This window comes from Rissa tridactyla, chromosome 3 (assembly GCF_028500815.1).
Source record: "Rissa tridactyla isolate bRisTri1 chromosome 3, bRisTri1.patW.cur.20221130, whole genome shotgun sequence".
NCBI lineage: Eukaryota > Metazoa > Chordata > Aves > Charadriiformes > Laridae > Rissa > Rissa tridactyla.
Genome location: NC_071468.1, coordinates 105,067,055 through 105,089,895, shown reverse-complemented (window position 1 = coordinate 105,089,895; position 22,841 = coordinate 105,067,055). Strand labels below are relative to the sequence as shown.

Sequence of the window (22,841 nt, the reverse complement as noted above, 5' to 3'; positions counted from 1 at the left end):
AGAACTCCCACCATGAAAATAAAGCAATGTTTTCCGCCATGAGTAAAGTTATTGCCAGTAAGGGTGAGCATATGGATAATGAGCTAAGAACTGCTTGAAGACTCTGCTGGCATTTTAGCAACAGCTTTTGTATCATTTGCTTTTAGCAAAGCTCACAAACTGAACCAAGTTTTCTATGTTTTAGCAAACAGGAAAACTAGTTTGTCACTTCCGAGCTACTTAGAGCTCCACTCCACTGATTACTGTTATTGTTGTTTTTACTGCCCCACAGAGCTGTATGGCATACCGCCATTCTTCATCTTGAAGGTAGGTTCAGTGCTGATCTGGGGTGGGGAGAAGTCTCCATTCACAGTGGGCACCAGTGCTCCCACTGAGTTTCTTCTGGTACCAGAGGGCACACTGGTTCTAGAGTCCCTGCCTGTCACTATTGTACAAGACCATTCCTCATCTGTCTGACCTACCTTGCCTCTGTGTCAGGCAGGAGTGTGCTGATAACAAGCCAGTGTGGCAGGGTTTCCAACCCCACTATGGATCTCGGCGGTCACCTGAAACTGCGCCAGAAGCCCTCCCTCCTCTGGGAACATTGGTGCTGCTGCTGCTGCTTTTCCTTCTGGGCTTCCGATACATAAACATGACATTCATTCATTAAAAGAAAGTTCACAGCAGTGCAATTAAAAGTTAGCTTTTAATTGTTAAGTTTCTCGTCAGCTGAAATCAACATCTTTTGTACAAAACCATTTTTCACTCATGCTTCCTTCGGGCCACTGTTTTTTCTCAGTGCTAGCATGTTACCATTCTGTGGTACTGGTATGCGGGAATCCTGATACCTACATTTATTTCCAAGAGCACTTGCAGCTTCCTAAGATCGGAACCCAAAGCAAATAGCCAGTACCCAGTGAATGACTCACTCTTCACTCTAACCTCCTTTCAACAAGTCCCTTTTCAATTGGACACTTGCTCTTCTCCATTCGGGACAGCTGCCTTTCCTGTATCCAGCCACTTTCCCCTGCAGCCAAAGGTTGGAGTTATTCTTTGACTTCCTTCACTCCAAAAGAAACACAGTTATCTCAATGCCCATGTCACTCAGCTTGCTGAGTTTCTCTCCTGGTTCCTTAGCAATTACTCCATCAAGTTTAATTTTTTGCCAGTACCGTAAAAATCTGTTCTTACCCTTTAGAGAATTTTGTGCTTTTAGCATCAGGGACTGTCTGGAAAGCACAACTGAAGTCTACAAAAATGAAGAAAATACATTATTACTGCTACTAGTCTCAGAGAATCACAACAACTACAAAAGACCTTTAGCTCCTCTATTCCACCATCATATACCAAAGCAGGATCACCTGTACCTGGGTTATTCCTGGTAGACATCTCTCTAACCTGTTGTTAAAGTTCTTCAAAGACAGAGATGCCATGACCTTCTGCAGGCAGCTTTTTCATCCCTTTACTGTTCATACCGTTAGAAAACTTCCATGGTGCATAACCTGAATTTTCTGATGCAATTTAAGCCCTCACATCTCGTTGCGTACATATATCATAGAGAACAAATTATTTCCTTGATCTTCACTGAAGACCTTTACCTATTTGAAGTTTGACACTCTTTTCCCTATCTTTTTCCCCTGATAATCCTCTCTTCTTTCATCTAAATAACCCTTGTTTGTTCAGTCTTTCCTTGTAGGTTGTGTTTTCCAGACCTCTGATCCTTTTTTGTTGATCTTGGCCTGAATTTCTCCTTTTCTTCTTCCACAAACTGGAAGCCTCTACTTCTGCAGAAACCTCACTAATGCTGTGTGAAAACTAAGGATTACTTCATATGTCTTGCAAGCTGTATTTCGCTTCATCTGGGTATCTTCATCTAAATGAGGTGTATTAAGTATGTAGGTATCATCTGTGTGTGCAAGCAAGCAGCAGAGTAACAAGTCGCTTCTGTTGGTTTTCTTTCATTATCTCTTTCTTAGCTTCAGGTTTGTCTAGCATTCCATCACTTGAATTATGAAAGAAAAACACAGAGTGAAGCCCTGGACAAAGTCCAGTAAAGATGAGACAAATCGTAGCACTCTATTAATACAATTGTCAGAGGCTATTCTAAAGCCAATACTGAGGAGACACAGAGAGGTCTGAGTTACAAAGACACATCCATAATTGGAATTTTTCGTTAAAAAACGTACATAACTTGAATTTTAAAGATACCTGTTTTCTTCTGGCTATGAGAGAACTGCATGCAGGCAGTTCTGCTGGGAAAGTGCTAAATCACAGAATGCTTTGGGTTGGAAAGGACCTTCCAAGATCATCTAGTTCCAACCCCCCTGCCATGGGCAGGGACACCTCCCACTAGAGCAGGTTGCTCAAAGCTCCATCCAGCCTGGTCTTGAACACTTCCAGGGACGGGGCATCCACAACTTCTCTGGGCAACCTGTTCCACTGCCTCACCACCCTCATAATGAAAAATTTCTTCCTTATGTCCAATCTCCCTTCTTTCAGTTTAAAACCATTACCTCTCCTCCTGCCACTACAGCTTCCTTTAAGTATTGAAAGGCTACAAGGTCTCCCTGGAGCCTTCTCTTCTCCAGGCTGAATAACCCCAACTCTCTCAGCCGCCTTCACAGCAGAAGCGCTCCAGACCTCTGATCATTTTTGTGGCCCTCCTCTGGACTCATTCCAACAGGTCCACGTTTTTCCTGTGTTGAGGGCCCCAGAGCTGCATGCAGTACTCCAGGTGGGGTCTCACGCGAGAGGAGCAGAGGGGCAGAATCACCTCCCTCATCCAGCTGGCCACAATCACTACAGCTCCAAACAAAATGTAGTGGAATCCACAGCTGGCTTAGGCCCTTTATTCCAGTTCATAAGAAATGGAGTTACCTGAACACATCATTCCCATGTGACTAGAAAAATAAACCCTTAGGATCCGGTAGACCAAAAGAAATATTGCTAATGGGACTAAATAACCAACAGTAATAACAGAAATTTTGGCAGCACTTGACTACAATTTGCAAAATGAATGCTAGAAGAAGACACGTCCTCTATTATTTTTGCCAATTTTTTAATTACAGAAGTGAGTCATACTTCATGTAAATGTGCTTCCTAATTTTACTGACTCACTGGATTTAGTGAACAGGAAAAGAGACCCGTTATCTGAAAAGTTCATGGACTTTCACGCGTTGGTTTAAGGCCCATGGGCTAGACCTGTTAAAGAAGACTAGAACCTAAACATTTGATAGCAGGTTCTGGAAACGGGAACCCACATTTTAAATTTATAATCTCTATGCAGACAGCTAAATGTTTAGAAAGGTTGTTTAAAGTTAAATACAATTGCCTATAGCTCATCAGTAGGACTCCATCAGGGTACATTTTTACGAAAGTCCCTCTTTTTCTGGAGTTGGACCCTTGATTGGGGGCCACAGGAATGCAGTAGTACCAGGGATCCACAGCTCAGAACCATCTCCTAAGCACATGCGTAATTTTTCAAATACTAGGCAGGAGTCACTCTTTTCTTTCAAAACATGGCAAAAGTAGGAAGGGTCCAGAAAGCAGGAAACCTGAATTCAGTTCCTTCCTGGTAGAGTGCTGCAGGAAGGATCCTGCACTGCGTTCCATTCCCTGTTGAAGTTGTGCCATTATTCAGCAAAGAGAACACTGATGAAATCACAGAATAAAAAAACCCAAGACAGCAGGAACATAGCTCATGCATACTTATACACTTGAGTAGGCAGAAACATAAGCAGGAAGATATACAATGCATACAATACATAATGTAATATTTCTAGCAAGGTATACAGCCTAGTGATTAATGTACTTAGATCTAAAAGCCTCCTTGGAGTCCAACTTCCAAGAGAGCAAGCAGAGTTCATCCAGTGATATTCCTACATGCAGTGGAGAACTAGTGCTAGCAGGAAGGACTTAAACCCAGGATTCACACTACCTTATTGCAAGTGCCTTAACCACTGAATAAAGAACATGTCCATGGCTAAGAAAGCCATTTCCAGTTCTGGGGAGCAAGCTACTCTCCACAGACAAAAATTTAAAAAATATGTAATTTTAGTTAGCTTCACCCAAAAGCATTAATTTTATGTAGCTCGAGCCTATGTGTCTCAACACAAACCGTCCCAAAAGTTAATTCAAGAGTCTTCCATATCATACTGACTCTTCATCAAAGGTGGAGGACGTGTCTTTTTGTATGCTGGAATCAACGGAGATTATCATGATGTACACAGCTACCTGGTATCTTTCCACTCCTCTGTAGACCTTGCAGATAATTGTCATCCCCAAATGTTCCTCATTAAAACATTCAAAATACCAAACCCAAAACAGAATTGGTAGAACTCTGATTTAGACTTAAAGCTGAGCAATGGGGGAAAGTCCTCTATTTCCTGCTATGTAGGAAAATGGAACTGCTATTTTTCTCACAGAGCACTGAGTGAAAGGTGGCTTTGAAAGGACCACTGCATGCCCTTCACAGAGAGACATCTTTCACTAATCAACTGATGTGGGGTTTTTTTTACTAGTATATTGAAGTTTGATGATCATTTGTTGACATTTTATCTGTCTCTCTCTGTGAAAATATCAGTACTGGATATACTTTTTTTAGAATTATGAGAAGATAGTTTCTCTTAAACTATTGTAACTGGAATGCAAAATATGTTCTGATATACATCTGTCTGCCCCTGCCTATTTTCAAGAAAAAACTTATGTCAGGTAAAAGTAACAGCATATCCATTACAATATTATTTTCCATTTTAATTGTGATTTTCTGTTATAAAATTCTTATATTTTTTAAGATTTCCTGTTTGAAAAATAAATTATAAACCAATGTGCCATCACCAGAAATAAGAGCTACAACTTAAGTAACTAGCTAAAATACCGAAATTGTGAGAAAAGAGTACAGGTTAGAGGAATAAAAATTGGTTACAGGAAAGGATATTTATTGTTAAGGAAGTGGACTGAGACTCAAGAATTAAGAATTCTGAACTTGTTTCTGCTACTATCTTGATGTAGCTTTCAGCAAATCACTTTATCTTTTCTAGTTATGTTTCATTGGTAAAACGGGAATAATAGCATTTCCTTCCTTTATAGGAGTATCAATGAGCATATGCATGTTGGTGAAGAAGGCTATTATGGTACTGAGTGACGTGAAAAATATTTCAAGTAATTAAAAGAGAATTTGCATTTATTTTCTTCTTTTCAAGTAATGTTTAATAGCTCAGTTGGCAGCAACAGAATATTTGTCAACAAGTAAGAAAACGACCTAGCAACCAGAGACCTAGAGAAACAGTTTAAATTCCATGTTCTGTCTCTGCATTTGCATACTCTATAGTAGCTCTGACAAGAAAAAGTGACTGATATGAACAAGTGAAAAGGGTGTTTTTATTGAAGTTCTTTTCTGTTTCTGAGGAAAGCATTACCTTTTCTGAACATTGAATTTGCAGAGAACACAGACCTGACATGGAATTTATTTGCCTGAGTTAACAACCGGCAGGCAGTTAAGGTATGTTTGGCTTCCTACAGTGCTTGTGCTGCTGCACCTGAGTCAAGTGTAACCGCGCTCTACTTGTCAAAGGCTGTAATAGAAGTTGCAGCACAGGAAGCAGACATATAAAGCCACCAGCAAGAAGATGAAAAATGTAAACCCATAACCCCATTGCTAAGGGATACTCCTCAGCTGGAACTCAGTGACACCCCTTGGGAAGACAAAGTACAGAAAAGCGAAGGTAAAGATGAAAGACTGTGTAAAGATGCCTTTATCTTTAGCTAGGTCTGAACTATTCTGTAATGAATGCAGTTCTTAACATCCATCAGAGCATCCAAAAGATGCTGAATCTAATGATTCCCTGATTTTGCAGCCTTCAGTAGATAAGATGCAATGTAGCTGTGTATGTTGTGAGAACATGTCTTTTATTCCAGAAATGCGCTCTTCCCCTCCTCTCTGCCCTAATCTGGCTGCCAGCATTTGTAGAAGGTTCTGCATTGAAAATTACTTGGTTTTGTCTTTTTTTTTTTAACATTTGAAAAAAGTAGAAGGTATTGACCAGAACTTGTATTTCACAGATCCTGAATTTTTATATGGCCATGTTCACATGGGATCCTTCTCTTGGACTTCTGATTTCAGAAATTCAATGTGTGATGTTTAATGGTTTAATGCATAATGGTGAAACGTTCGGTTGATAACGGGCTTCACAACTATATAAAATATCCACATGGTGTGAATTTACTTCTCATTTTCATCTACCACTGTCACATTAAAAAAATGAAACAAAACAGCAAAATATGGAAGTTGTAACTAATAATGCAGGACTTGCACTATCCTCTGTTCAGATGTCTCCAAACTGGGTAAAAAAAATGCAGGTCTCGACCCCTCACAGATATGCTAACAAAAGCAAAAATCTTCATTAATTTGAACTTTCACTTTAAAGTCACGAGAAAAACACAGAGTTTATACAAGGAAATGGAATCAAGACTATGACGATAGACATTGTAAAATTTAAGAGTGGTAATTGATACATATTCCATAGTCAATGTTATTTCTGTTATCCTATATTTTTCTACACTTTTCTCTAAAGTACAAGCTGACAGATTTTCACTGTGAGTTCTACAAATGAAAGTCACCAGGTTTGGCTCTTGAGCCATCTCTCAAGAAATACTGCTTGGTTTTTGCTTTCCTCATCTTTACTCATAATGGTAGGAAGCCTTTAGCAAACAGGTGGGTTTTGCTGTCTGCTCCAAAGGCAATCTCACTGTGGTTGTGTCTAATCTCTTTTGGCTTCTCTGTTTGAATCAAATCTCAAGGAGATTTAGAAAAATGCTCTGAAAATACTACCTGCTGACAGTTACAGTAAGCAATAGTTCAACAGTGCAAACAGCATGAAGAAAACAACACGCCACCATGTTTTTGTGACATATCTGAGGCTGCGAGAGCAAGGAAGGGATTAAAGCTTCTTTTAAGGGAGATTTAGGATTTTTCCCTAATGGAAGAGCTTGGGTGCGCCAAGATGAAGCCACAGATTGAGCATCAGAGCAATCCTGTTTATCAGAGCATATGATAAAAATCCTGCAATAAACAAGCTACTTTAGTGCTGGGACTCTCACGGAAAAGAGTGCTAGTCACAGCAAATGTTGCCTAGAGTAACAAGAACTATCAACAGAGTGATGTATCTGTTTCCACATCATGTGGATAACATTATTGAGCTCTCTTGCATGTCTGCTTTAGTACGTTGCTTAATTACATACCACATACAGTTCTTCCCAAGCTGTGCTGAGGATCAAACCAAGGCAGGATGCTGAAGGAGGCTCTTATCTGTAGCAGTCTAATTTCCTGAGGGAATAAGAAGGTCTCTAGTGAATAAGGCAGGGTACTTCTGGAACAAAAAAGCTGATCTCAAGCTTAAGGCAACTGAATCTTTTGCTCATCCTGTTTGCTTCCAGCCTCCCAGCAATTGTTTTCTGTCTTTGTTTCTTCCACAGAGTTCCTGTGTGATGCCAGGCTCCCTCTTACCTAAGTATTTTACAGATGATCACTATGTTCGTGTTTTCTTTCTTTCTTAAGAGCTGGAGGATTGACAGAAGTGCTAAATTCCCCTTTGTCCCATCCCAAGCCAACCAATTTGGAAGAACTGCCTCAAAGGCATGCGAACTTGATACCTGAATAGAAAAAAAGGCTGTTTTACTTTAAGAAGAAAACTGTGTTTTTCTTTTACTTTATTCTTAGTAAAAAAATTGTTTTCACTGAAAATTTCCAAACAAACAAAAATTAGAAGGCTGACATCTGTCACTTATGCTATGACTGTATTAGTAAATAAAATACTCCAGAGACACTTCTCCAGCACTGAGTAGCCAACTATCACAGTAAGGCTTGCAGGCATACTGCTAAGTTTTCTTACACCCCAAAACAGAACTGCCACAGCCTGACTGTCTCCCTGGCTTGTGCTGACCCAGCTATACCCAGGCACTACCTGGGAGACTGCTGGTTTGCATGGGACAATATTTTGCCAGGATGCAGGCTAACAATTAGCAGTACTGGCAGTCAAGTGCCCCGGCTGTATTTAGCGTCATTGTGTAAACATAGTCTCCAAGTTTCACCTCTGATGGGTGTAAGTACTAACATTATGAACAACTGAGAACAGCATCTGATCATGGAAGTATGATACATCCATAATAACAGGCAGAGATGCAAGTACTGATCATCCTGCCCTGAGTTATTTCTTCTAATTGAAGCACTCTGGGATCAGGTCATTCATTATTTCTATTTCATTCAGGTATTAAAAAAAGGAAAACATATATGAATTTGTGTGAGTAAAATAGTTTGAAGTCTGCCTTCCTATGACAATATAATCTAAAGTGCTGTGGATGATTTACATTGATTCCACATTTATAGTTAATTACCAGTATAATTAGGATTTATTCTATGAAATGACAGTAAAACTATATTTGTATTAAGTACTTGATTAAATCTCCTTCTGAAACATTTGGTGTTTAGACATGGTAATAACAGGATAGGAGATTTTAACATTGTTTAAGCATTCCCCTGTTGCTGTTTTTAATGCACAAACTGTACTAACTCACCATAATAAAAATACCACACACCTAAACAGCACTTTTCTCTGTGAAGGATGCCTAAACATTTTACAAACTATCCATCATTCTTCACTACAGATACAAAGGCTTTCTGGAATTGCCTCTGGCACGTGATTAATGGTAACAGCTCGAGTCAGTCTGAGTCAGGAAATAATTTCATACTACTTAAAATGGGCAACAGTTTACATATCCAGGATGAAGTTACCTGAATTAGAGTCCAAGGCAGTCTCTTGAACTAGTATTTCAGCACTTTCAGAATAGGGCATGGATTACTTCACAAGTAAAATTATTTAGGACGACACTTTTTATCAGCTATTCCTCTTCACTGGCACAATAGCCTTCCTCTCATTTTGTTGGTCTCATTAATTGTTAATTCCTGAGCTACATTATCACTTCTGGGTTGGATAGTACTCACACCTAATACCTGAACAACTGGCTACTGGAGCTGCACTGCTGTCTGATTCATCTGGATGACAGCAGGATCAGACTTGCACAATCACCAGCACTATCTACAAGACTCTGCTTTCTTCTCAGTGTGCTGGATGAATGTAAACAACTTGGTTGCTAGGAGCTGTTAATAACACAGTCTGAAGTGACTTGTGGCAGCTACAAAACAAAGTTACTGAAAAAGATAGCTAATATTACTTTCAAGATTTTTTTTTTAATTAGAATTTAAAACTTTTAATGAAAATTCCAAAAGGTTATAACATGCTTGACACTTAAATTCCCTTATGCTAACATGTTTATCGGCATACTTCACAATGCATATGGGAAGTGACATTACTATGAAAGCACATATGAAAGTTATTCCAGAGAAAAGGCAGCTTTAAAGCAGAATACCCGTGTTAAATCAAGCTATGTCATGGTGGCCCCCAGAAGTTTAAGTAACTTAACCAAGGACAATCAATGAGATAATGGCTAAATGAAAAAGAAGATGTAACATTGCACATATATAAATGCAAGCAGTGATAGCTTCAAAGAGGATAGTTATGCAGGAGGCTAAACACAAATAATTGGTTAAGGAAAAACAGTATGACACATCTCTCCATTGTGAAAGTGGACCTGGGATACAGCATTTAATTTTAATGAAAAATCTGTGACGACATTTATGATTTTAAAAAAACCCCACTTAAGTAAAAGTTATTTTCTGAGGACATCAAGCTAATGAGTTACGGTATTTGTATGCAAACAAGCTGTGCAGATTTTCTTCCTAAGTATCTGCATGAGCTCATGCCTGCAAGTCAAGTGAAAACCTACTAACAATACAGAAAACTCATTTTTGTTTCCAGATGAGAGAGCATGGTGGGACGTTAGCCTGAGACATCAGACACCACAACAACTACCAGTGTCATTTCAGAGCTCACTGAATCTGGATGGCATCTTACTAGATCTCTTTTATGCTTAATGCTTACTTGTGAGTGAGGCTATGTGCAACATGTTATACTGTTTCTCTCTTCAAGTTACTTGAGTTCATTTCACACTCAAGTATGCAAATGTCCTCCATAATCTATAAAGCTTCAGGCCTGATTCTTCAAGGCCTTGCACCTTTATAGCAATAATCCACTTCATGGATGACAGAAAATAACAGATGACACCACAGCCTTGAAGCTTTTTTTGTGCGAGGCCAGACACCGATACCTCTCCAAGCCAACATATGCTATCTGATCTTGACTTCTGTGGATGATTGATTTCTTGGGGATTACTAGAATGCAAGGGGCTCCCACCACATCCCATATACATTGGAAATTTGCCTTCTAATCTAGAATTGCCAAGAAGTTTATCATGTTCAGAGGGAGACAGAAGACCAAGTTATTCAGTAGAATAAGAGACATTATTTTCTGAAACGCAACTAAAATCATCACCTCAGCCTGCTAAGTGACTTTGATTGCCAAGGGAACCTCCTCCATGACATTTCTGGCCTCCCTCCTCACACACCAATGTGGCACCATTAAGTAGAGTTACTCCTGATTTACTCCAGTAGTGGCGTAGAGAAGTGTGCCTTTTGATTCCAAATTCACCTGGTTTAGAAAATATCAACCAAGGTGATCCAGATGATCTTAACTGATGAAAAAGTAACTGGAGCCAAAGGAGTTTCACGGGCAGTCCAGCTGAGAATGACTTCATAGTCACTCCTCACAAGCAATTAGAGTGCTAGGAGGGAGTGTAAGTGAAATCATTCTGTTTCAGATCTACAGTCAAACCAGATGCTCTTCAGCAGTTTTTATCCTGCAAGGGGCAACAGGGGCACAGCTCGAGCGCAGATGTTACATTTTGTCTCCTCTGCATGGACCTGTCCTCTCAACAGCAAACCCTCTATTCTGAACCAGTTGAGTCTGTGCATAGAAACAGCCCTTTGAGGAACATCAGCAGAACTTCCACAACACAAATGCTCTTTATCTCCTACCTCCTCAGTTTGGAACTTAACCCCCAGGATTGGTTCCCTGATGCACTGCAGTATAGTTGGTTCCATGTCGTACCTAGTTAGACAATTTGACATTAAGAGAGCGTCTTAATCTTCTTGTGCCTTAACATGCTTCAACAGTTCAAGCACGAGGTATTTGGTTTTACTTCTGTTTCACTTTCAAATCATCATATTGTAAGCTTTAGTCAGATGTGTAAAAAAATACCTATGATACTGCCAAAATATTTTCCTCGTTTCATCATAAATATTATAGTCCAAGTCCTTAGGTCCCAACATGTAACCTTGGGAAACCAGTTATACTCTGCAAGGTCTGGGAACTGGAATATCCTCTGCAAGTTGTAGAGCAACAATAAAATCCCTCATACTGCTATGCAACTACAGGCTTCAAGTAAGGCAGGTACATTAGTTAGTATAAACTAAAATCCCACTGACTTCTGAGGAATTTGCATGCATTTTATTTCAAGCTTGTTTTTTTGTTGAATCATTGTCCTTTGAGATGTACTAGCCTAAGAGTTAATGTACTGCCTACATCATAGAAGAGGGTAGCTCATGTAGACATGTATTCAACAGGTCTGCTCTTGTTCAACCTGAAAATCTCCTCCCGTACAGACACAGAATAGTTTCTGGAACACAGCTTTGCAGTGTCCAGGAAAGTCTTCCTGCTATTCCCAGACATCCTAGATTCTCTTCTTTCCCTGAGTGAAAGGATCATTTGAGCTTTACCCTGAGTCTTCTGCTCTTGCTGTCTGTGTCAGTAAAGGCGAGTGAGCAGAATGTGTCTCATATGCAGACACGTTATTCACCAGACCGGGACAATAAAATTGTTCATATCTGAAAAGACAGAAAATAAGCAGGTATTATCATTCAGAATCAAATGGAGATATGTCCTGAAATACAAAGGCTCACATTATGATATTTTTTTCTCTCTGTGGACTGTTGCCACCAAGAAGCTTACAATATCTTATAAATACCTCCTAAGGATGGAAAGGATTGGCATTGGCAGGAAGGAGACATGACTGCAAAGTCATTTTTACCATCTTTGGAGACTTCATTTTGAAAACCAATAATAATAATAACAGGATTTTTAAAGGTAAAAGTAAAGCCAAGGACAGTCCTGGGAAAGCAGGGTTGACACACCACGTGTTTTGCTGGATTCAGATTGTGAATGCTTTGAATATGAATAAATGCTTATAAGAGTTAAGAATGATTATTGCTGCACATTCATAAAGAAGTCCCTTCCTCCTCAACAGTACTAATAGCATCTGCAGTGCTGAGACTCATAAAGCATTACTGTTGGCTTTCAGGATGATTCATAGGCCTATTTTAACAGAGAGAGGTATCTTACATAGCATTGGGAGTCAGCAGTTCCTCCCTTCTGATCTGGGCTCTGATACAAAATTTTCTTTATAGCCTTGAGCAGTTCATTTAATCTTTCTGCCTCATACTCCACATCTGTGAAATATGAAGTTACCATATTCAGCTAACAGTAAAGAAAGGTCATTGTTTCTCTCCTACAAAAATATTTCCCTTAGGACATGCCTCACCTCAAAGTCACATGAGAACTGAAAGTTATCCTGTGGATTTTGAACCTTTGAGACTGGGTTAAAAGGTGGCCTGTGCTTGATGCTACAGAATTTTTCTCCACAGAAATACTTACTGGCAATCTCAGAACCTGAACACACACTACCTGCCCATAGCACAGACCTGAATATAGATAATGTTGATGCTTAGCGAGCTTCTGCTTGAAGATCGAAGGAAGAGTACACTTAAAAGACAATATGGACACAGTTGGGAAGTGGGCCTCAGTGCCCAGATCTCTACTCCACTCTATGATTTTACATTAAAAAAAAAAAAAGGCAAGCGCCTCTGCCTCAGCCATGAGCACTGCTGTGGTTTTAGACCCACAGAAAAGTCTGCAACATGCTAATTCAGCCAATGCCCACTTTATTTTACAGAAAGCTCATCCATAGCCCAGAATAATATTCTACAAAAGAAACAGGATTTTTTTTTTCCCCAAAATAGTAGCAATATTAAAAGGATATATTTGTGAATAGTCTAGGAATTTTACTCCACATTTTGTTAATCCTTAAATACTCAATTCTTCTTGTCCTTAAAGATCCAAATTTCCCATTTACTGTAGAAATTGTGTTATGGTATCACAGAACTAATGACTCATCAGCACTCATGGGATGTTGACAGATATGGGATGCTCCATAGGGTGAAGGCCCCATCCCTGGAGACATTCAAGGCCACGCTTGATGAGGCTCTGAGCAACCTGATCTAGTTGAAGATGTCCCTGCTTACTGCAGGGGGGTTGGACTAGATGACCTTTAAAGGTCCCTTCCAACCCAACACATTCTATGATTCTATAAATGACACCATAAATGAATCTGGGAAGTTCGAATGAGAGTGTACTGCATCTGTCCGGGATGAAGACATTTATCCTAAAAATCACCACAGTGAGAAAGATATATTCAGAAAAATTATCCTAAACCAATGAGCAGTGAGGATTAGGGAAGTTTCCCCCAGCAGCTGGGAAGTCCTGTACAGATATATCCACGCTACTGCCCCAACATGGTATCTCAAGTGCATCAGGAAAAGAAAAGGAACTGTGAGCATCAAAAATTCACATCCTTCTGTTCCTCTGCACTGGCTAATGACATTGACCAAACCAAAAGGTTTAGACCATAGTGAAAGGAGAACTGCAGCTGCGATCTCTCATCCCAAACTAACAGCACAATTTCATCTCTCTGCAGTCTTTCAGTCTTTTGTTTTTTTTAAATTAAATGAGTCATACAGCATAGTATCTACTACTCTCTGTGGGAGAGCTGGAAATGAAAATTTGGTTTGTAAATTCTACAAACGTATTTCATCATAAAACAAAACAGCTCTCAAGCTCCATGCACACACTGGTTTGTTCAGGAAGTTGAGGAGCAAAGCAGTGGAGCCTTTGACCTCCAGACCCTCTGTAATCATCCAGTCAGTAAAAGCTACATTTAGCCTTTGTTCAGATTGATCAAACTCTAATAAATACTCTTTCATGGGAGGGCAGATTTTAACTCAGAGCAATTATAAGCTTTTCTATTACATTTAGATCAGTTTCTCTAGGTTCTATATTTTGATAGCAGAAACATATGGTATTCTAAATATGCTTTATTTTTTCTTCTAATTTCATGCAAAATCTGTTCTAAAAAATAATCCCTGTGATTCTCCGTCATTCAATTCCTTGAGTAATGTTTATTTTTACTGGTTGAGAAACCACTACTTGTAATGTATACTGTTGCCATCTAGTGTCAAAAAAACAGCGGCGTATTTAAAGTTCTGTTTTCCATTTTTATGAGGTTAAGCACATACTTGCATGTCTCTACTAATCTTTAAATTAGTTTGATTCTCTTCTCTCTCCATTCTCTTCACCTCATCAACCATTTGTGATAAAGGCCATGCAGCTTCTACCATGCCTGCTGCCCAAGTTCTCCAAGGTCAGCTAGTGGTAATCAGTGCTTTGGTTTCAATTCTGTTGGGCCACCTAGTGCTGGTACAGCAGTTGGGAATTATGGTGGGAACTGAAATTGCTCCCCAAAAGCTGGGAGGAACATGGGACGTCCTGTAGGAAAATGAAAGGTGATCACAAAGGGAGCGAATTTCACCTAACTAGACATATTTACAATCTACATTTTTGGGCTCCCTCTCCAGTCATTGGAAAGACACAGGCACTGTCAGGAAACAATCTCATCCTAAGAAGCGTAAAACAGGTCAAATTACTGATGTGCCTTAAAATTGCCTTTTTGCCCCCGAGTACATAGCCAGTATCAGGTAGCAAGCTCAGGTGGAGATATCTAAACTAGAGATGGCTGAAGTCAGATGAGATTAATCCTACTTTAACTCACTCTCATGAGGTCTGGAAAGAATTCAGTAACTGTCCAAATTTGGACTTGAACCTGTGATTTAAATAGCCCTGTTCAGAATATTCCTCATGAGTGGTAATGAGATTTTGAAGTTACGTGCTCACTGAGGGCATCTAGTATCCCCTAAATCTTTTCTAATCATTTCAAGAGAGGTCTACAGAACACTGGAAGAAGGACAATTTGATTCCATAATTGATTAAAGTGAAGCTACAGCAAAGCTGCCAAGACAATCCCTTTAGACCTGGAAGCCCAAAGCACCATACAACCCAGTAATTCATCACAATGGCAAGTAACTGGAGAACAGGGATCCAATTGTGGCACTTTCCTGTAGTATTTAGACAGCCAGCAGAAAGGTTTGTTGGGTTTTTTTCGTTGTTTGGTTTTTTGGGTTTTTTTTAAAGCCAACATTTTTCACAGAATTGAATCTACATTAAAAGAGAAATTTTGGCTCTCCCTAGTCCACTGGAGTCTTGCCACTGATTTCAGTGAGACCTGGACTGCATTCTCTGTGTTACTGCTGCCTAATCTACCAAGTAGCTAAAACTTATGGTGGACAATGGTACATGAAGGAGCATATGAGGTGAAAGCTTAAGCCAAAAGAGAGAGTGTCTTGGAAAGAGTAGGATTCAAGAAATGTGCAACTTTTTCCTCTCTTTTTTGTCTAGTGTTCCTGTCTGACTATTAAATGCACAATCCCAGGTCTCATAATTCCTGTGACTCTCCCCACATGTGTTTAAATTTCTGTTAACACAGTTAGCTCCACTTCCATATGGCACAGCAGTGGCACTTAGTTGCTGTGATTAACTCTAAGCATTGGTTGAGAAGGTAAATGAAAAGGCATGCTTTCTGCTGAAACAATTTGTCAGTGAAGTACTGCAAGCCATATGTTTCTTTATCTTCTTCCAAATATTTGTGCTGATGTTGCTAGAAGGCGAATTCATCCAAGGAAAAGGAGATGCATGATAGATCATGCTGTGATGTATTAGTGGAAGTATACAGCACTTGCCTAATGCATTTTCATCCTCTGAACTCAGTGCTTTACAGCCACTGAATTGCTGCTGCCACTAGAATTCATCAGGCTATTCCTCCCACCACCAGGACTGCCAGTTTGTGGGGCCCATTACATTCTTGCAGTGTTGGAAGCTGTGAAGGTTTTGCTAACATCTATCTCCCGATAGACTTCACGCTCAAAGTGTGTACATAATACATAAAATTATATATATATATATAAAATAAAATAATAAATCATATCAATGGCTGGTACTGCATTAAATTAAATGGACGGCCTGCAGTAAGGGTAAATAATTTCAAATTGGTTTTAATTCAGTAACTTTTCTGACATGAAAATAAAATAAATTCTCCAGACTGGCACAGACTTATTTGAAAAATCCTGTCTTTATCTCTTTATGTCTATAATTAACCTGCTGCCTCTCTTTCTACCATGCTTATATCAGCTAGGATACAGTAAAAGGTGAGGATAAGGATGCACTGGTCTTAGGTGAGGATAAAAACCATAGGGAGCACTCCGTTACCTGCCTCGTTCCTCCTTCTTCACCCACAAGAAGGTTCTGCCAAATTCTGGATTTGTGTTACAAGCAAATGTGCAGGTGGTTCAGCTCCCTTAGCACTGAAGAACACTGCTAGACCAGAGCATTCCAGGTACAAGGCTTTGAACCACGTCCTAGGAAAATCATGCACATTGCTAGCCATGTTGACTAATAAGTTAGACCATAATTAAGGGTGAAAACTGCCCTCAGCATCCTCACGGGAAAGGCAGTGGACTTAACACATCATTGTCAGTGACAATTTACCTTCTGTGATCCCATGAAAAGTACTAAGAGCTGCTGCAGAAGTGCAGCTACTTCAGGAGCCATGGGATGTGATTGAGGCTGCATAGAGAAAGAGATGGGAGCTATTTTAAAAGTATATAGCCTAAATCTTGTACCCATATCCCCAAGCATTGGTCTCCACAACCTGGGGGTTCCACTGATTCTGGGTGCAGATATTTTGGCACATTGCTTTTCCAGTGTGACAGAACCATAATGTTATGGAATAACATAGCCTGTGTTCAAGAGATGATGCAGCTCCTACTTAACTTCTTACACAACAACAGCATCTTGGGGCCAGTCTTCACCCTGCCAAATTCTGACTGAAGTTACTGAGCCCAGTTAATCTCACAGATGTAATCGCTGCAGCACCACTTCATTCCAGTTACTGTCATGAGATTAACACTCCCTAAAACAGGTAGTTTCCATAACAAGCAAGGAAGTGACTACCAAAGGAAGAAGCATTCAGATGAAACTTCATCTGTTGCTACAGAAATTCAGCCTACTCCAGTTTTAACGGTTGAAAAACGGCTTTTCCCCTGACCCTCTTCCCCTCTACTATGCCAAATACATTTTGTACAGATCCCAGCTCTGGAGCTGAAAGATCTATTACCTAAGTTATAAATTACTTCTTCCCTCATATTTTTTATTTAATTAAATGAGTAAAATATAACTGTGCTATAAAATAGAGACACAAAAATAGTACATTGCATGCATTTACTGTTTAGAACTGTCAGCAAATTTAATCAGGAAATCATCTCCTTCATATAAATGAATACAGGAAAGCGATTAACTGTTTTTAATTTAGCAACAACAAATTGTAGTATCTTTCAGACAGGTAAATCAGAATGATGTGCTAACTCTGATGATCAATAGGTAACTGCTGCATCCTCCCAAAGCTGAAGAATTAACATAAGGGTAGATGTTAATAGCAACAATTAATTATTAGTACAATCATAAATAAGTTCTTCTAAGCATATTGATTTAAATGTGATGAAGATCCCATAGAACAGCATTCTATAGGGTGCAATCCTGCTGCCCTTACCTGGGAAAAATTCCTTTGTTTCAGTAGTTTTCACAACTGCTGGCGTCACAGAACTGGACCTTTGTAACAATCATAGAATATAAAGGATCTGACTGGGCCACCTTTAAACAAGTTAGCTATATCCTTAAACAAACTGGCTACATCTTTACTGTACTTCATAGAGTGCTTCAAATTCCAGTTCATCCCAAAGACCTACTGCTAGCGATTAGGAGTGACTGTTAACCTCCACCACTTTATCAACTCTTCAGCTTTGGGAAGGGGAAACAATTACCTATAGACCATTAGAGATAGCACATCTTCCTGATTTACATTCTGCCCTCACACGCAGCCTGCATTCTGGTTGTTTTCTATTAAGGATCCTTAGGAGTTCTACTTTGTAATTTTTTTGCAAGAGCAGCTGGAACAGCCAGAGCCTGCAGAGTGCCAGATCCAGCAGGTGATGCGCTCTGCGGGATGTTTTAAGCACTGTACACACCCAAAGTTTCCTTTGGGGGATACTGGTGACATATACCAGAGAGATCTGAGATGCCTGTTACATCACGGCAGATGTAAAAGAATGCCATTTTGCCCTAAAATTCATTTTCCAGATGTTTAATATGACAGTGTGGATGCAGTCATTGGGTACTATTTTGTTTTCTCAAAGGGTCCACAGAATGACCTAGATGCTAAACACGGTACCTTCAAAAGAGCAGAGAATCACCACAGTCTGGGGAGACATTACTGGTCCAGGACAGCCTTTTTCTTAGGTCAGAACTGGAAAGAACAAAAACCTCCACAGAAGCCAGAAACCAACTGAAAGGAGACTGGCCACTAGCCCACAGCTGTCTGCTATGTGTGTGCAAGTCCTTTGTTTTTTTATTAAGGAACAGTGAGGGACATACACTGTCTGAAATCTGGAAAGTTAAGGTAGGAAGAAAGAAGCAGGAGAAAGGGAAGGGGAAAAAAAAAAAGAGAAACAAGGAAATGTGGTTCCTGTTCCATTCTCACAGTTTTAAAGACCTTTATTTATCCTTTGGGTACGGATAGGTGGTCATTGCTGCAGTAAATGTTCATTTAACTAGGGTACTTGCAGGAGAAAAATATGTAAGTGATTCTTGCCTCTAGATGGTGGGATAACTGTACACCTAGCTATTGGCAAGACTATTCACATTGTTTATTGGTATTTGCTAGCATAAATTTCCAACTTGAAAGGCACATTGCTCAATTCCTGCTGTTTCTCTGCTCTTCTATAGGTGTTAATGAGTCAGTTTTATCTTAATAGGTTTTAAAAGTGATTTAATTTTTTGCATATTGCTTGTGTTCAAATAATGAATGAATGAAATCTACGTGTCTTCCAGCCCTATGTGCTTCTGAAAATGACTATGACTGGTTTAATTATAATCATCCTTTTTATATCAAAATGCACCAAGAAGAAGAATTTTGCTACGCACAAGGCCTTCAACTATTTCCTAAAAATTCCTATCCCTTTCCACAGATTTGATATTTAAGATATTTATAAAATCATAATATCAAAGTTATAATCATAAAATCAAAGTTTTCAATAAACATGTGAAGAAATGCACATTCAGAATTAATAGTTCTAAACCTTGCTAAGAACTGGACAAACAGATTGCCAAGAAGTCCTGCTCCGTGTAGCAGAATAGTCCCAAGAGCTATGCAGAAATCTATTTGTGACTGAAGAAAATGCTGCTTTTGTTTCTTCCTTGTTACAAGGCAAAACAAGAAAAGAAGATAAATAAAACCACCAAGAAAACAAACCTGAAATTTGCACAGATCGTTGATGACTGTTTTTAGTACTAGACTGGCACTGAATTTAACTATAAAGTTTAGAACTGTAGTTGTATATATGCAGTTGCTTTCCTTCTGTATAAACAAGCCTGATTCATTTTCTTTGAAATAAAGGTCAAAATCCTCTTTGACTCCCTTGGGGCTCGGATGACACTTAAGGAAGGCTGTCACACAAAGTGGTGTTCATATTAACACAGTCAGCAAAGAACAAATAACCAAATGCAGGAAGTTCAACCCATAAAGCTTTACTGGACAAACTCACAATAACAATAAAAAGCTAGCATTTCAGATTCTTTGGGAGGAAAAGTGAATTTTGGGATTGTAATCACACGGTGAGCAATACTATGAATACGGATCATAAAAGTATATTGTGCTACTATTTCACAAAATATATTACTTTTCAAGACTTCCTCTGTTTAGTGCTTCCAAAGGGAAATCTTTACAACCACAGATCACATAGGATTACTAATCATGAGGCCGACCAAAGATGAGGTATAGAATTACTGATCATGTACTAACCTCTGATAGACTTTTGAGCAGTAAAGTTAGCTCTAAATATACAATATATAGAGCATATATTACAGAGCAACCTCTAGAATAATAAATCTTCAGTTTTTGGTTTCACTCATTACAATCACTTAACTTTGCATCCTTCCAAGAAAGGATAAAATTATTCTAACCACATCACTCTAATACCTTACCAACCAAAGGCTTCGTCAGCTTGCTTGCTCTTTCATCTGTGGGTCAGATTGATAACCCATTGGTGCCACTCTCCTTCAGCAACACTGCAAATTATCAAAAACAAACAGCGTTATGTTATTTATAACCACAACGCATTTCTCAAAAAAAAAAAAAAGCCTAATAGGCAGGCTTACATGTGCACAAAGATTAGATAAAACCACTGATTTCCAGCTGCTGTGAGGAGGTGGTGCATTTTAAATATGACAGTGACTCCCTCTGGCCAAAGCCATGAACAGCCTGAGCTTAAGAATGAACCATGGCTTTGAAGAGAAAAACAACATAACCTCCTGAGAAACGGGAGAGTGAAAATGCGACGTTTCAAAGTCGTTACAGGACACCTGAAAGGGATGAAAGCATAAACTGTATCTATCCATCTATCTGTCATTATTAATGGCAGCCATAACACATCTCAAAGAAAGTAGCCATTAAAACCCAATCTGATACACAAATGCCTACGGTGACTCAATGCCCCAAAGCTGCTAAAACATCACTTCTTGTCAAAAAGTCACACAATTTTGTTCTTGTTTTAAATCTTAGAATGAGCTAAAAATATAACCCATGGTACTAAATACGTTTGTAATAAAAAATGAGTATCAGGGCGAAGCCTGCATCCCACAGAATCAGACGCACATGCCAGCAGAATTTACAATGCTCCAGCGTTCTTTATGTGATTATCCCAAAACCCTAATTCTGTTTTCTACCTCCATAGAAATAATTTGTTTTATTTCAGCATCTCCCCTTCTTCCTTGTACCCCTAACTCATTCCAGCTCTTCCCTTCCTTTACATTGTCAAAATTGCAAAAACATAAGACATGGAAACTGAAAACTACCAAAACCTCAAGAAATTAAGCCATTCTGCATCTCATGTAGATGAAACATTTAGATTAAAATATGCTTACTGGCTTCCATTACATTTTTAATAAATCAGAGAGCCTGATTCTGTTCTCACACTACCATAAGCAAGACAACATAAGCTGACTAACACAACTATTATTTCAGTGTGTTTCACCTGCATAGGCAAAAGCTAGGCGAAGTTCAGGGTTTTTTTTCCTTCAAAATGCTTTTTTTTTCATTTCCTGAATGGTTGGGTTTATCCAAATAATGTTACTGTTATATCAGATACAGCTTCTGCTGTTGAGATAAAGACAGTTACCAATAGCACTAGTAATTTAGTTTGGTTTTATGCAATTCCATTGAACAGCCATTATATCACAGACATAGCTAGATGGGATAGAAGCACACTATGGACAGACATTTTAATTAGGAGTAGATATACAAATGAAAGTCTGTAGGGAATTTCATTATGTTTTTCAGACCACTTCTCCAAGGTCATTTTAAATTCGTAGCATATCTTTCCACATTCTTAGAGGTCCTGCCACTTTCCTGCTGTCTACCAATTTACCATGCATACACTGTATACCATATTCCAGCTCACTAAAGAGATCATGTTAGTTCCAGATTTTTCCACCAGAAGTTAAACTTACAAATTATAATTTCTTGTTTCTATTTTTTCTTTTTTTGACCCTATATTTGCCCTTTTGCAGTTCTGCCGTACTTCTCCAATCCTCCGTACGTTTTCTACATAACTGCTAGTATCTTTAAGATTGCTTACTGTCTAAATAACCAAATTTATCACAGCCAGCCAAACTGATGAATATCTAATTTATCTAAATACACTCTAGCTATCTTTCTCTGAAAACCCCTACTTTTCTCAGTCTGTCTTCCTCCGGAAACCTACTGTTTGTGGCTAGTAGTTCTGTCAGCCTTTAGCTGAGCATTTTAGTAAACACCAATGCATATCACTTTGTAGAAGAGAAGACAAATAGTTTAATACTTTTCTGAGCCTTCCCGGTACCTCCAGTAGTTTTTGTTCGGTTCCCTGCAGTCAGATTCAACTACATCATATAGCCCCCTTCATACACTGATTAAGCATCTCTTTAAAATTAATTAGATTTCTTTGTTCCAACTCTTCCTATGGGAAAAGCTGAGAGAAAGAAGAGAGGAAAAGGAGAGAGAATGTCTCTCCTATAATAGTCAGGTACCTTCTCATTTATAGATTAATTTTATATCTATTTTAATTACTACAATATTGTCTTCATTTTCAATCCATTTTCTCCTTGGGCTGTAATGTGCCTAGCTTTTGCTGCAGCAATCACTTTCTCTTATGAACATATTTGAAACCACTGATCCAAATTTATTGGTTGTATGGATGCATACAAATATGGTGAAACCAGCTGATAACCTACCAATACAGGAAATCTGCTTCTAAAAATTGTTTTTTTCTGATTAAAGGTTCCAAGGAGCTTAGAAAATCTCTCGCCATCCCTCATTAGCATAAAAGCAATGAACCTTAGTCTAAGTACTTTCTTACCAATTTATATAGCTTGAACTCCTATGGAATTCCACCCCATACAGCAAATCCCTAAAATAGTTCATTTCCTTTCTTAGTTATCTCTATCTTATACAGTCAAAGCTCATCTTTTTTGAAAAATGAGTATTTCTTTTCCAAAACTTATTTTTGACCTCACATTTCCCTCAGTGCGAATGAGTTA

General features: G+C 38.9%; 1 long non-coding RNA gene across 1 annotated transcript in view; it reads right to left on the bottom strand.

Annotated features, from left to right (window-relative positions):
- The window catches only part of LOC128907161 (uncharacterized), a 40,409-nt gene that overhangs the window by 12,583 nt on the left and 4,985 nt on the right, over positions 1–22,841 (bottom strand). Inside the window, exons 2-4 of the long non-coding RNA XR_008465490.1 lie at positions 20,250–20,333; positions 11,708–11,815; positions 7,219–7,303 (exon numbers count right to left, since the gene is read on the bottom strand). This is a non-coding gene — a long non-coding RNA (uncharacterized LOC128907161). The remainder of the gene's footprint in view (positions 1–7,218; positions 7,304–11,707; positions 11,816–20,249; positions 20,334–22,841) is intronic.